Source organism: Ranitomeya variabilis, chromosome 3 (assembly GCF_051348905.1).
Source record: "Ranitomeya variabilis isolate aRanVar5 chromosome 3, aRanVar5.hap1, whole genome shotgun sequence".
NCBI lineage: Eukaryota > Metazoa > Chordata > Amphibia > Anura > Dendrobatidae > Ranitomeya > Ranitomeya variabilis.
This window is the reverse complement of record NC_135234.1, coordinates 227,646,221-227,661,847: the sequence shown is the minus strand read 5'-3', so window position 1 is coordinate 227,661,847 and position 15,627 is coordinate 227,646,221.

The window sequence follows — 15,627 nt, the reverse complement described above, 5'->3', positions numbered from 1 at the left end:
CTGTACTGGATTGAGATCGTCCTGAGGATTTGAAAGCATTGCAAAGGTTTTTGGGTTTTGACAACTACCATTTTAAGTTTATCAAAAACTTTCAGTAGTTGGCAAACCTCTGACGGATATGACCAGGAAAGAGACAGACTTTTTTATGTGGTCCAGTATGGCCAGGGAGGCATTCGATACCTTGATTGTTTTGCATCTTGTCATACAGTCTGACGTCACTAAACCTTTAATTCAAAAAATTGAGCTTCTGAAGAGGGAGTGAGGACTGTATTGTCGCAGGGTGTGTCTCCTGGTAAATGGCATCCATATGAATTGTGGAAAAAGAAAAAAAAAAAGAAAAAAAAAAAAAAGAGAGCATGAACCGCACATCTGAAAATCATACGTTGATCTAAAGCCGCTAGGCAAAAATTTAAATACTGAACATGAGGTTTTCAGTTTAACATTCTGATCAGACTGTATGAAGCCCACTGCCCCTTCACGGCAAACCTCGTAGTGGGTCCTAACGCCCTAACGGAGCGGAGCCGTGCGGCGACCACCGCCGCAGCGGCCATGCACCAGCAGGGCGGACGGCCTGTTGCCCCACAGCACCCATGCTGCGAGACTGAGCCCCCAAGACTCCAGACCGCGCCGCCCCACCAGCACAAAGCCACAGCAACAATGGCCGCCACACAGCACCAGCACCAAAATGAAAGGAGCATTTAAACTCACCTTCCTCCAGCTCTTCAGTGAGAGCCAAAATGGGCTAGACCCCTTACTTTGCAGTCTCCTGCTAATTAAAATCACCTGAGCCAAATGGGAGGAGTGCTGGTCCAAAAAAAGAGACAAGTACATGCTTTGTGGAAAAAGAAAAAAAAAAAGAGCATGAACCGCACATCTGAAAATCATACGTTGATCTAAAGCCGCTAGGCAAAAATTTAAATACTGAACATGAGGTTTTCAGTTTAACATTCTGATCAGACTGTATGAAGCCCATACAGTCTGATCAGAATGTTAAACTGAAAACCTCATGTTCAGTATTTAAATTTTTGCCTAGCGGCTTTAGATCAACGTATGATTTTGGGATGTGCGGTTCATGCTCTTTTTTTTCTTTTTGCACATAGCATCCATATGAATATTTTTTTAAAAACCTGTTATCTGCAGGGAGATATTATGACATTGGTAACAGAGAACTCTTGACAATCAAGCGGGTCTTTGAAGAGTGGTGTCATTTTCTGGCAGTTCATCAAGTTATGGTAATCATGGATCATAAGAATCTTGGATATCTAGAGTCTGTGAAACGTACAACACCTCGACAAGCAAGATGGGCATTGTTCTTCACCAGGTTTAACTTTTTTGTTACGTAAAGGCCGGGGAACAAGAACATTAAGGTGTATGCCTTATCTCATTTTCCTGGGGTGGAGATAATTGTGAACTAGTTCCTATACTACAAAAAGGGGTGGTTATTGTGTCTATATGCTCTGATCTTGAAAAAGAGGTTGTTGACACTCAGGGGGATGCCCCTGCTGCCTGTCCGTTAGGTAAACTGTTTGTACCTGTGAATCTCCATCTGAGAGTTCTTAGTGAACATCATGATTCGGTCTTCGCCAGACATATAAAGCCATCACTGGTCTTCTTGTTCTGCATTTTTGGTGGTCAGAGGTACATTAGGATGTCTGGGAGTACGTAGCCGCCTGCAGTGTCTGTGTGTGTTCTTAAACCTCTCATACTGGTCTGTCTGGGTCTCTCCAACCATTGACGATTCCCAGTAGAACTTGGACTCATTTATCGGTCTATTTTTTTCACTGATCTACCTGTGTCGTCAGGTAATACTGTAAATTTGGTGGTGGTGGACAGACAAGACCTTCTTGCAAATTTTCATAATTGAGAAAGTAAAATTACATGGGATCTCTACTGATATTTTGTCTGACTGAGGGGTGCAGTTCATATACAAATTTTAGACGGAATTTTGCAATCGTTTGGGAATCCACATGTCTTTCTCTTCAGCATTTCACCCACAGTCTACTGAGAAAACTGAAAAGGTTAACCAGAATATTGAGACTTATCTTACCTGTTATATTTTGTAATTTCATAATTATAAATTACAAAATGTTGAATTTCCTGTACATGAGCAAACTAAGTGACTAAAGATGATCAAATCTTTTGATATTCAAATTCACCATAATTAAATACATTTTTCTCAATAATTTGATTTGCCTTAACTTTTAATACTGCAAATGCCTCCAAATGCCCTGATGAGAGGTATATAAAACTCCTAGACTTTAGTACTCCTAGAACGGTATTGAACCCTTTTCAAGCACTTTAACCCTAACACAGACTTAGTAATGTGAAAGTGACCTCACTATAGAAACAATCCTTAGTATCTTTAACCAACAGTCCATTTATATAATATATGGACAATCAGACTTTTCATGCGTTTTAAAAGAAAACAGTCCAGAAATTTTCCTTCTCAATAATTTTTCATGAGTCAGACAATTCTACCCAAAAAACTGACTCTTACTGATGTGTGCTGACAGAGGTAACAACATCCTGCAATGATTGAAACAAGTGAAATGAAGTATATTCCATAAAGCCCTTGGCTTTCTCCCCACTAATATTCTTGCCAGAGGCAATGAAGGCCAGTTGAAAGTTGCGTCTGGTAATTCTTATGCCTATATGTCTGGTGCTAGTGGTGATGGTGGTGGTTTTTATGCTGCTGCTAGTGGCTTTCAAATGCTAGGACTTGGCATTTTTTATTGTCCCCTTCCCTGTTGATTGGTACCTTTTCAATTACAGTTGTGCTCAAAAGTTTACATACGCCAGCAGAATTGTTGCTTTCTTGGTCTTTTTTCAAAGAATATGAATGATAACAGTGATGCAATGTGATGCAGTGTGATTTCTAAAAGTGTGTTCTAAAATTGTGAATATAACAGTAGAATTAAAACCTGAAAGATGCATACAGACTGTGCCCTGCTACCTGCCACTAGGGTTGAGCGACTTTCATTTTTTTAAGATCGAGTAGGGTTTTGGGAAACCCGATTTTGTCCAGAGTCGAGTCGAGTGCAGTCGGCCGATTATCGCTAAAAGTCGGGGATCGACCGAAACACGAAACCCAATGCAAGTCAATGGGGAAGCATAGTCGGCAGTGAGTGGAGGCCAGGAAAACACCTACAGTGCCCATTTTAATGCCAAAAACATCCATTCTTGTTTCTGAAGCTTGCCAATCTTAATTAACTGTATAATAATAGTTGGGCATAGGGAATTGGGTGAAAGTTGTGGGGGGAGTAGGGCTGGCTCAAGTTTTTCGTGGGCCCAGGAAATGCGGACTACGTCACGGCGGTGTTGCAGGGAAAGGTAAGTATTTAAAAGTTGCAAGTGCTGTGATCCTGAGCAAGCAGGGGGGGGGCCCACTCGTTCGCATTGCCACTGGCACAGGGCCCCTCAAAGTACGGCGGTGTGTTTGCATGGCGGGGGCGCCTCCCACCAGCAGCGACACTTTTGCGTACTCTGAGGGGCCCTGTGCCAGTGACGTCGCCAACGAGTATGCCCCCCCACCTGATGAAGGAACCTGCACTTTCATCTGCACCTTCCTCTTTGTCCCTGTGTAAGGTGGTATAACATGCGGGAAGGGGAACCTTACTTTCAGCAGGGACAGATTCTGGCTGTGTAGAGTACAAGGGGAATGTAGTGGTCTAGGTCAATGTACCAGCAGACTCATTTAGCAGTGGCTGGGCAATGGGCAGGATGAGGAGGAAACAGATATAGGGCCAAAGAATAAAGTAGGCTACATGCAGTTCAAAATTGGTAACAGGACTAAACAGGCGGCATTGCTTTGTTCAGTGGAGTAGCAAACCCAAGAGCAGCAGACACTGTTTCAAGGGCCTAACCACACTAGTAGGCCAAATGCAGTTTAATATCTGATAGTATAGGGCGAAAGCCAGAATGTGGAAGCTCAGCTTTGTTCAGTTGAGGACAACACCAGGGAGGGGCAGACACCTTTAGTAGGCCGGAAAAGCCTATTGCATTTTTTAAAATGGTAATTTGGAGCAGAAGGTTGAAGCTCAGCTTTATTTACTTGAGGGCAACACCAGGGAGGGGCAGAAGCCGTTAGTAGGCCCTAACCACCATTTTTTTTTTTAAAACCACATAATGAGAGCCGGAAGGTTGAAGCTCAGCTTTATTTAGTTGAGGACAACACCAGGGAGGGGCACACAGACAGACACCTTTAGTAGGCCTGAAAAGCCTATTGCATTTTTCAAAATGGTAATTTGGAGCAGAAGGTTGAAGCTCAGCTTTATTTAGTTGAGGGCAACACCAGGGAGGGGCAGAAGCCGTTAGTAGGCCCTAACCACCATTTTTTTTTTAAAACCACATAATGAGAGCCGGAAGGTTGAAGCTCAGCTTTATTTAGTTGAGGACAACACCAGGGAGGGGCAGAAGCCGTTAGTAGGCCCTAACCACCATTTTTTTTTTTTAAACCACATAATGAGAGCCGGAAGGTTGAAGCTCAGCTTTATTTAGTTGAGGACAACACCAGGGAGGGGCACACAGACAGACACCTTTAGTAGGCCTGAAAAGCCTATTGCATTTTTCAAAATGGTAATTTGGAGCAGAAGGTTGAAGCTCAGCTTTATTTAGTTGAGGGCAACACCAGGGAGGGGCAGAAGCCGTTAGTAGGCCCTAACCACCATTTTTTTTTTAAAACCACATAATGAGAGCCGGAAGGTTGAAGCTCAGCTTTATTTAGTTGAGGACAACACCAGGGAGGGGCAGAAGCCGTTAGTAGGCCCTAACCACCATTTTTTTTTTAAAACCACATAATGAGAGCCGGAAGGTTGAAGCTCAGCTTTATTTAGTTGAGGACAACACCAGGGAGGGGCAGAAGCCGTTAGTAGGCCCTAACCACCATTTTTTTTTTTAAAACCACATAATGAGAGCCGGAAGGTTGAAGCTCAGCTTTATTTAGTTGAGGACAACACCAGGGAGGGGCACACAGACAGACACCTTTTGTAGGCCTGAAAAGCCTATTGCATTTTTCAAAATGGTAATTTGGAGCAGAAGGTTGAAGCTCAGCTTTATTTAGTTGAGGGCAACACCAGGGAGGGGCAGAAGCCGTTAGTAGGCCCTAACCACCATTTTTTTTTTAAAACCACATAATGAGAGCCGGAAGGTTGAAGCTCAGCTTTATTTAGTTGAGGACAACACCAGGGAGGGGCAGAAGCCGTTAGTAGGCCCTAACCACCATTTTTTTTTTTTAAACCACATAATGAGAGCCGGAAGGTTGAAGCTCAGCTTTATTTAGTTGAGGGCAACACCAGGGAGGGGCAGAAGCCGTTAGTAGGCCCTAACCAAAGTTGAAGGCCAAATGCAGTTTAATTTCTGATACTATAGGCCGAAAGCCAGAAGGTGGAAGTTCCGATTTAGACAGTGGAGGACAATTTGAATTAGGGACTGCAGACAGACTTAGTAGGCTGTCCCCTGTGGACCATGCATCCACCACATTAACCCATTGCGCCGTAATGGACACGTAATCTTCCGTGGCCATGCCTACAGGTCCATGCGTCTGTTGTCAGGTGCACCTTTGTACTCACAGATTGCCAGAGTGCATGGACAATGCGGTCTTCTACATGCTGGTGGAGGGTTGGGATGGCTTTTCTCGCAAAAGAAGTGTCGACTGGTTAGCTTGTAGCGTGGTACAGCGTAGTCCATCATGGCCTTATTAATAGTAAATAAAATATATAACTAGGCTCTATGAACTTTTAAATAGGTTCCAGGGGTACACGGGCAGCATTGGTGTGGTCAGTGGAGGAGTATTGCAAGTAGGGGCTGCAGACAGGCTATCAAAGGCCTAAAATAACAAACAGTAGGCAGTCATGGCAGTTTTACATCGGTTACATGGATACACAGGCAGGCACTCCAGGCAGCATTGTGGTCAGTGGAGGAGTATTGCAAGTAGGGGCCGCAGACAGGCTATCAAAGGCCTAAAATAACAAACAATAGGCTCATGGCAGTTTTACAGCGGTTACATGGATACACGGGCAGGCAGCTTGGTGGTCAGTGGAGGAGTATTTAAAGTAGGGACCGCAGACAGGCTTCAAAGGCCTAACATAAGAAAATGGGCTGGCTGTAGGCACTTTATAATTGGTTCCAGGGGTACACGGGCAGCAGTGGTCTGGTCAGTGGAGGAGTATTTAAAGTAGGGACCGCAGACAGGCTATCAAAGGCCTAACATAACAAACAATAGGCTCATGGCAGTTTCACAGCGGTTACATGGATACACGGGCAGGCAGCTTGGTGGTCAGTGGAGGAGTATTGCAAGTAGGGGCTGCAGACAGGCTATCAAAGGCCTAAAATAACAAACAGTAGGCAGTCATGGCAGTTTTACATCGGTTACATGGATACACAGGCAGGCACTCCAGGCAGCATTGTGGTCAGTGGAGGAGTATTGCAAGTAGGGGCCGCAGACAGGCTATCAAAGGCCTAAAATAACAAACAATAGGCTCATGGCAGTTTTACAGCGGTTACATGGATACACGGGCAGGCAGCTTGGTGGTCAGTGGAGGAGTATTTAAAGTAGGGACCGCAGACAGGCTTCAAAGGCCTAACATAAGAAAATGGGCTGGCTGTAGGCACTTTATAATTGGTTCCAGGGGTACACGGGCAGCAGTGGTCTGGTCAGTGGAGGAGTATTTAAAGTAGGGACCGCAGACAGGCTATCAAAGGCCTAACATAACAAACAATAGGCTCATGGCAGTTTCACAGCGGTTACATGGATACACGGGCAGGCAGCTTGGTGGTCAGTGGAGGAGTATTGCAAGTAGGGGCTGCAGACAGGCTATCAAAGGCCTAAAATAACAAACAGTAGGCAGTCATGGCAGTTTTACATCGGTTACATGGATACACAGGCAGGCACTCCAGGCAGCATTGTGGTCAGTGGAGGAGTATTGCAAGTAGGGGCCGCAGACAGGCTATCAAAGGCCTAAAATAACAAACAATAGGCTCATGGCAGTTTTACAGCGGTTACATGGATACACGGGCAGGCAGCTTGGTGGTCAGTGGAGGAGTATTTAAAGTAGGGACCGCAGACAGGCTTCAAAGGCCTAACATAAGAAAATGGGCTGGCTGTAGGCACTTTATAATTGGTTCCAGGGGTACACGGGCAGCAGTGGTCTGGTCAGTGGAGGAGTATTTAAAGTAGGGACCGCAGACAGGCTATCAAAGGCCTAAAATAACAAACAATAGGCTCATGGCAGTTTCACAGCGGTTACATGGATACACGGGCAGGCAGCTTGGTGGTCAGTGGAGGAGTATTGCAAGTAGGGGCCGCAGACAGGCTATCAAAGGCCTAAAATAACAAACAATAGGCTCATGGCAGTTTTACAGCGGTTACATGGATACACAGGCAGCTTGGTGGTGAGTGGAGGAGTAGTGCAAGGAGTGTCTGTCCCAGTACTCCCAAAATATAAATAGATGTTAATGTCTCGCAAAACAACCAAAACAAAAAAAAAAGGTGGCATACTTAGGTACAGGGGTGGGCTCATCTACTGAGTTTCTGACATAGTAATTTGGCAGTAACTATTTAATGGTGCCAATATAGGACACAGACACAGACTACTTTAAGTTGCATCATAGATGTCTACAAATTTGTATTGTCAGTGCCAGACATTGAATGATGTCAGCGAATAGACTAAAGATTGGTGGAGCTGTGCGACATAATTTTGCACGTGGTAGAGCACATTTTGAGCTGGGGTAGGGGGGAACTCTCTTGAGGCCGGCGGGACCGCCCCAGGGCCCCTCATGTTACAACGGTGTGTCTGACGTTGGGTGCGCACCACCACCGCCAGAGACACTACATTGTACTATGAGGGACCCAGTAGCAATGCCGTCAACCAAAAGCGAGCACACCCACCTCTTCAGACAAACAGCAGTCTCACGGGTGCTTGCGCCAAGTCGCGATACCACGGCCCCGTGTGGGGAGTTTTGCCATTTAGGGAGGTGTAAACATGTCGTATGCTGTACAATCAGCTGCAGCAAATTAGACATTAGAAAAGTAATTCACAGGCAAGAGCTTTTCATAGGAAAGCTAGGTGTCGGCCGGGCAAGGTGGGGCAAAAGATTTCGAAATCCAGTTGTGGTTCATTTTAATGAATGTTAGATCGTCAACATTTTGGGTAGCCAGACGAGTCCTTTTTTCGGTTAATATTGAACCTGCAGCACTGAATACTCTTTCTGATAGGACACTTGCTGCCGGGCAAGCAAGCTCCTGCAATGCATATTCTGCCAATTCTGGCCAGGTGTCTAATTTGGAGGCCCAGTAATCAAATGGGAATGACGGTTGAGGGAGAACATCGATAAGGGATGAAAAATAGTTAGTAACCATACTGGACAAATGTTGTCTCCTGTCACTTTCAATTGATGCAGCAGTACCTGTCCTGTCTGCGGTCATAGCAAAATCACTCCACAACCTGGTCAGAAAACCCCTCTGTCCAATGCCACTTCTGATGTGTGCACCCCTAACACTCCTAGTCTGCTGCCCCCTGGAGCTCGTGTGAGAACGATCACGTGCGCTGTGTGCTGGGAATGCCTGAAGCAAACGGTCAACAAGAGTTGATTGTTTGGTTGCTAATATTAGTTCCAAGTTCTCATGTGGCATAATATTTTGCAATTTGCCTTTATAGCGTGGATCAAGGAGGCAGGCCAACCAGTAATCGTCATCGTTCATCATTTTCGTAATGCGTGTGTCCCTTTTTAGGATACGTAAGGCATAATCCGCCATGTGGGCCAAAGTTCCAGTTGTCAAATCTCCGGTTGTGATTGGTTGAGGGGCAGTTGCAGGCAAATCTACGTCACTTGTGTCCCTCAAAAAACCAGAACCCGGCCGTGACACGCAACCAAATTCCTGTGCCCCCGGGAAAGGTTCGGCATTAAAAATATACTCATCCCCATCATCCTCCTCGTCCTCCACCTCCTCTTCGCCCGCTACCTCGTCCTGTACACTGCCCTGACCAGACAATGGCTGACTGTCATCAAGGCTTTCCTCTTCCTCTGGTGCAGACGCCTGCTCCTTTATGTGCGTCAAACTTTGCATCAGCAGACGCATTAGGGGGATGCTCATGCTTATTACGGCGTTGTCTGCACTAACCAGCCGTGTGCATTCCTCAAAGCACTGAAGGACTTGACACATGTCTTGTATCTTAGACCACTGCACACCTGACAACTCCATGTCTGCCATCCTACTGCCTGCCCGTGTATCCTCCCACAAATAAATAACAGCACGCCTCTGTTCGCACAGTCTCTGAAGCATGTGCAGTGTTGAGTTCCACCTTGTTGCAACGTCTATGATTAGGCGATGCTGGGGAAGGTTCAAAGACCGCTGATAGGTCTGCATACGGCTGGCGTGTACAGGCGAACGTCGGATATGTGAGCAAAGTGCACGCACTTTGAGGAGCAGGTCGGAGAACCCAGGATAAGTTTTCAATAAGCACTGCACCACCAGGTTTAAGGTGTGAGCCAGGCAAGGAATGTGTTTCAGTTGGGAAAGGGAGATGGCAGCCATGAAATTCCTTCCGTTATCACTCACTACCTTGCCTGCCTCAAGATCTACTGTGCCCAGCCACGACTGCGTTTCTTGTTGCAAGAACTCGGACAGAACTTCCGCGGTGTGTCTATTGTCGCCCAAGCACTTCATAGCCAATACAGCCTGCTGACGCTTGGCAGTAGCTGGCCCATAATGGGACAACTGGTGTGCAACAGTGTCATCTGCCGATGGAGTGGTTGGCAGACTGCGTTCTGTGGAAGAGCTGTAGCTTCTGCAGGAGGACGAGGAGGAGGAGGAGGAGGGGGTGCGAACGCCTACAGCCAACTGTTTCCTAGACCGTGGGCTAGGCACAACTGTCCCTAAATTGATGTCGCCTGTGGACCCTGCATCCACCACATTCACCCAGTGTGCCGTGATGGACACATAACGTCCCTGGCCATGCCTACTGGTCCATGCATCTGTAGTCAGGTGCACCTTTGTACTCACAGATTGCCTGAGTGCATGGACGATGCGCTGTTTAACATGCTGGTGCAGGGCTGGGATGGCTTTTCTGGAAAAAAAGTGTCGACTGGGTAGCTCGTATCGTGGTTCAGCGTACTCCATCAGGGCTTTGAAAGCTTCGCTTTCAACTAACCGGTAGGGCATCATCTCTAACGAGATTAGTCTAGCTATGTGGGCGTTAAAACCCTGTGTACGCGGATGCGAGGATAAGTACTTCCTTTTTCTAACCAGAGTCTCATGTAGGGTGAGCTGGACTGGAGAGCTGGAGATCGTGGAACTTTCGGGTGTGCCGGTGTACATGGCAGACTGAGAGACGGTTGGAGACGGTATTGTTTCCGCCGGTGCCCTAGATGCAATATTTCCTCCTACAAAACTGGTGATTCCCTGACCCTGACTGCTTTTGGCTGGCAAAGAAACCTGCACAGATACTGCCTGTGGTGCGGAAAATGGTGGCCTTACAGTGACGGAAGGGATGTTGCGTTGCTGACTAGCTTCATTGGCCGAGGGTGCTACAACCTTGAGGGACGTTTGGTAGTTAGTCCAGGCTTGAAAATGCATGGTGGTTAAGTGTCTATGCATGCAACTAGTATTTAGACTTTTCAGATTCTGACCTCTGCTTAAGCTAGTTGAACATTTTTGACAGATGACTTTGCGCTGATCAGTTGGATGTTGTTTAAAAAAATGCCAGACTGCACTCTTCCTAGACTCGGATCCCTTTTCAGGGATTGCAGACTGAGCTTTAACCGGATGGCAACGCTGTGCTCCAACAGGTTTTGGCTTTGACACGCGTTTTGGGCCAGATACGGGCCCGGCAGATGTAACCTGTTGCGATGTTGATGCCTGCTGCGGCCCCTCCTCCACCTCCGCTTCTGAACTACTGCCGCCTGCACCCTGTTCCCCCAATGGCTGCCAATCGGGGTCAATAACTGGGTCATCTATTACCTCCTCTTCGAGCTCGTGTGCAACTTCGTCTGTGTCACTGTGTCGGTCGGTGGTATAGCGTTCGTGGCGGGGCAACATAGTCTCATCAGGGTCTGATTGTGGATCTGTACCCTGAGAGGGCAATGTGGTGGTCTGAGTCAAAGGAGCAGCATAGTACTCTGGCTGTGGCTGTGCATCAGTGCACTCCATGTCAGAATATACTTGTAATGGGCATGGCCTGTTAAATGTTTCACTTTCTAAGCCAGGGACGGTATGTGTAAAGAGCTCCATGGAGTGACCCGTTGTGTCGCCTGCTGCATCCTTCTCTCTTGTTGTAGTTTTTGCTGAGGAGGACAAGGAAGCGACTTGTCCCTGACCGTGAACATCCACAAGCGACGCGCTGCTTTTACATTTACCAGTTTCGGAAGAGGAGGCAAAAGAGCTAGAGGCTGAGTCTGCAATGTAAGCCAAAACTTGCTGTTGCTGCTCCGCCTTTAAAAGCGGTTTTCCTACTCCCAGAAAAGAGAGCGTTCGAGGCCTTGTGTAGCCTGACGACGAAACTGGCTCCACAGCTCCAGACTTAGGTGGAATATTTTTATCCCCACGACCACCTGATGCTCCTCTACCACTACCATCATTACCAGCTGACAATGAACGCCCACGACGACCTCTTGCACCAGACTTCCTCATTGTTTTAAAATCTTAACCAAAGTAACTTTATTTGTTGCTGTCAAACAACTTACACGGTGAGCTATAACTTCAGTATGATTTCAATATCCCTTAACAGGTTGGTGAGACCACAAGGAAAATCAGGCACAATGTTACACACTCTGTTTTCTGTGGCACAAAATCACAGAGATGACACACACGCAGGACTGTCACTCAAGCACTAATGTCAATATTAATCTCCCACCTAATTTATTTTTTTTTTTTTCTCAGGGAGACTTTAGAAACCAAATAATATTAAAAAAAAAAAAAAAAAGGCTTTCTATGGCCCACAATTAGAGAGAGAGAGGTGGCACACCCAGGAGTCAAGACTGGCACACAAGCTGAGAGGGCAATATTACTCTCCCACTGTTTTTTTATGTATTTTTTGTTTTTTCAGGGAGACTTTAGAAACCCAATAATATTTTTAAAAAAAAATAAATAGGCTTTCTATGGCCCACTGAATGAGAGGGAGAGAGGTGGCACACCCAGGAGTCAAGACTGGCACACAAGCTGAAAGGGCAATATTACTCTCCCACTGTTTTTTTAGGTTTTTTTTTTTTTTTCAGGGAGACTTTAGAAACCCAATAATATTTTAAAAAAAAAATAAATAGGCTTTCTATGGCCCACTGAATGAAAGGGAGAGAGGTGGCACACCCAGGAGTCAAGACTGGCACACAAGCTGAAAGGGCAATATTACTCTCCCACTGTTTTTTTATGTATTTTTTGTTTTTTCAGGGAGACTTTAGAAACCCAATAATATTTAAAAAAAAAAATAAATAGGCTTTCTATGGCCCACTGAATGAGAGGGAGAGAGGTGGCACACCCAGGAGTCAAGACTGGCACACAAGCTGAAAGGGCAATATTACTCTCCCACTGTTTTTTTAGGTTTTTTTTTTTTTTTCAGGGAGACTTTAGAAACCAAATAATATAAAAAAAAAAAAAAAAAATAGGCTTGCTATAGCCCACTGAATGAGAGATAGCACACACAGCAGTGGCACACAAGCCCTGACTGAGGCCAATATTTTTCTCCCACTGATTGATGTAGTGTTTTTGTGTTGAGGTAGAATTTAGAACACAAATCACGGAAAAAATAAATAGGCTTTCTATGGCCCACTGAATGAAAGGGAGAGAGGTGGCACACCCAGGAGTCAAGACTGGCACACAAGCTGAAAGGGCAATATTACTCTCCCACTGTTTTTTTATGTATTTTTTGTTTTTTCAGGGAGACTTTAGAAACCCAATAATATTTAAAAAAAAAAATAAATAGGCTTTCTATGGCCCACTGAATGAGAGGGAGAGAGGTGGCACACCCAGGAGTCAAGACTGGCACACAAGCTGAAAGGGCAATATTACTCTCCCACTGTTTTTTTAGGTTTTTTTTTTTTTTTTCAGGGAGACTTTAGAAACCCAATAATATTTTAAAAAAAAAATAAATAGGCTTTCTATGGCCCACTGAATGAGAGGGAGAGAGGTGGCACACCCAGGAGTCAAGACTGGCACACAAGCTGAAAGGGCAATATTACTCTCCCACTGTTTTTTTAGGTTTTTTTTTTTTTTTCAGGGAGACTTTAGAAACCCAATAATATTTAAAAAAAAAAATAAATAGGCTTTCTATGGCCCACTGAATGAAAGGGAGAGAGGTGGCACACCCAGGAGTCAAGACTGGCACACAAGCTGAAAGGGCAATATTACTCTCCCACTGTTTTTTTATGTATTTTTTGTTTTTTCAGGGAGACTTTAGAAACCCAATAATATTTTTTAAAAAAAATAAATAGGCTTTCTATGGCCCGCTGAATGAGAGGGAGAGAGGTGGCACACCCAGGAGTCAAGACTGGCACACAAGCTGAAAGGGCAATATTATTCTCCCACTGTTTTTTTAGGTTTTTTTTTTTTTTTCAGGGAGAATTAGAAACCAAATAATATTAAAAAAAAAAAATAAATAGGCTTTCTATGGCCCACTGAATGAGAGGGAGAGAGGTGGCACACCCAGGAGTCAAGACTGGCACACAAGCTGAAAGGGCAATATTACTCTCCCACTGTTTTTTTAGGTTTTTTTTTTTTTTTCAGGGAGACTTTAGAAACCAAATAATATTAAAAAAAAAAAAAAAAAAAAAAAAAATAGGCTTGCTATAGCCCACTGAATGAGAGATAGCACACACAGCAGTGGCACACAAGCCCTGACTGAGGCCAATATTTTTCTCCCACTGATTGATGTAGTGTTTTTGTGTTGAGGTAGAATTTAGAACACAAATCACGGAAAAAATAAATAGGCTTTCTATGGCCCACTGAATGAAAGGGAGAGAGGTGGCACACCCAGGAGTCAAGACTGGCACACAAGCTGAAAGGGCAATATTACTCTCCCACTGTTTTTTTATGTATTTTTTGTTTTTTCAGGGAGACTTTAGAAACCCAATAATATTTTTTAAAAAAAATAAATAGGCTTTCTATGGCCCACTGAATGAGAGGGAGAGAGGTGGCACACCCAGGAGTCAAGACTGGCACACAAGCTGAAAGGGCAATATTACTCTCCCACTGTTTTTTTAGGTTTTTTTTTTTTTTCAGGGAGACTTTAGAAACCAAATAATATTAAAAAAAAAAAAAAAAAATAGGCTTGCTATAGCCCACTGAATGAGAGATAGCACACACAGCAGTGGCACACAAGCCCTGACTGAGGCCAATATTTTTCTCCCACTGATTGATGTAGTGTTTTTGTGTTGAGGTAGATTTTAGAACACAAATCACGGAAAAAATAAATAGGCTTTCTATGGCCCACTCAGTGAGAGATGGCACACACAGGGATGGCACTGTAGCAGAAATGCCAATCTTAATCTCCCACAAAAAAAAAAAAAAAAAAAAAAAAAAACTGTCCTACAATTACTATCTCCCTGCAGTAATGTAAGCCAGGTATGGCAGGCAGCAATAGGAGTGGACTGATGCACAAATTAAATAAAAAGTGTGGACAAACAAAAAAGATAGCTGTGCAGAAAGGAAGGAACAAGAGGATATGTGCTTTGAAAAAAGCAGTTGGTTTCCACAGTGGCGTACACACAGCAATACAGCTATCACGGAGCCTTCTAGGGCAGCCCAATGAGCTACAGCGCTGAGGGGAAAAAAAAAAAAAAATAGCTTCCACAGTCCCTGCACACCGAAGGTGGTGTTGGACAGTGGAAATCGCTGCAGCACAAGCGGTTTGGTGGTTAGTGGACCCTGCCTAACGCTCTCCCTGCTTCTGACGAAGCGGCAGCAACCTCTCCCTAAGCTCAGATCAGCAGCAGTAAGATGGCGGTCGGCGGGAACGCCCCTTTATAGCCCCTGTGACGCCGCAGACAGCAAGCCAATCACTGCAATGCCCTTCTCTAAGATGGTGGGGACCAGGATCTATGTCATCACGCTGCCCACACTCTGCGTTCACCTTCATTGGCTGAGAAATGGCGCTTTTCGCGTCATTGAAACGCGACTTTGGCGCGAAAGTCGCGTACCGCATGGCCGACAAGCACAGGGGTCGGATCGGGTTTCATGAGACGCCGACTTAGCCAAAAGTCGGCGACTTTTGAAAATGATCGACCCGTTTCGCTCAACCCTACCTGCCACCATCGCACTCTAACAAGCATCTCTATTCTTCCGACAGGTATATTCATCCACCCAGCTCTCCTGCTCTCCTGCTGTCTGTCTATGAAGTGCACATATTACATCACCCAGCTTTGCACATAGACTTTCCTCTGCTCCTAGCATTCACATGGTATGTTCATCCACCCAGCTCTCCTGCTGTCTGTCTATGAAGTGCACATATTACATCACCCAGCTTTGCACATAGACTTTCCTCTGCTCCTAGCATTCTCATGGTATGTTCATCCACCCAGCTCTCCTTCTCTCCTGCTGTCTATGAAGTGCACATATTACATCACCCAGCTTTGCACATAGACTTTCCTCTGCTCCTAGCATTCTCATGGTATGTTCATCCACCCAGCTCTCCTGCTCTCCTG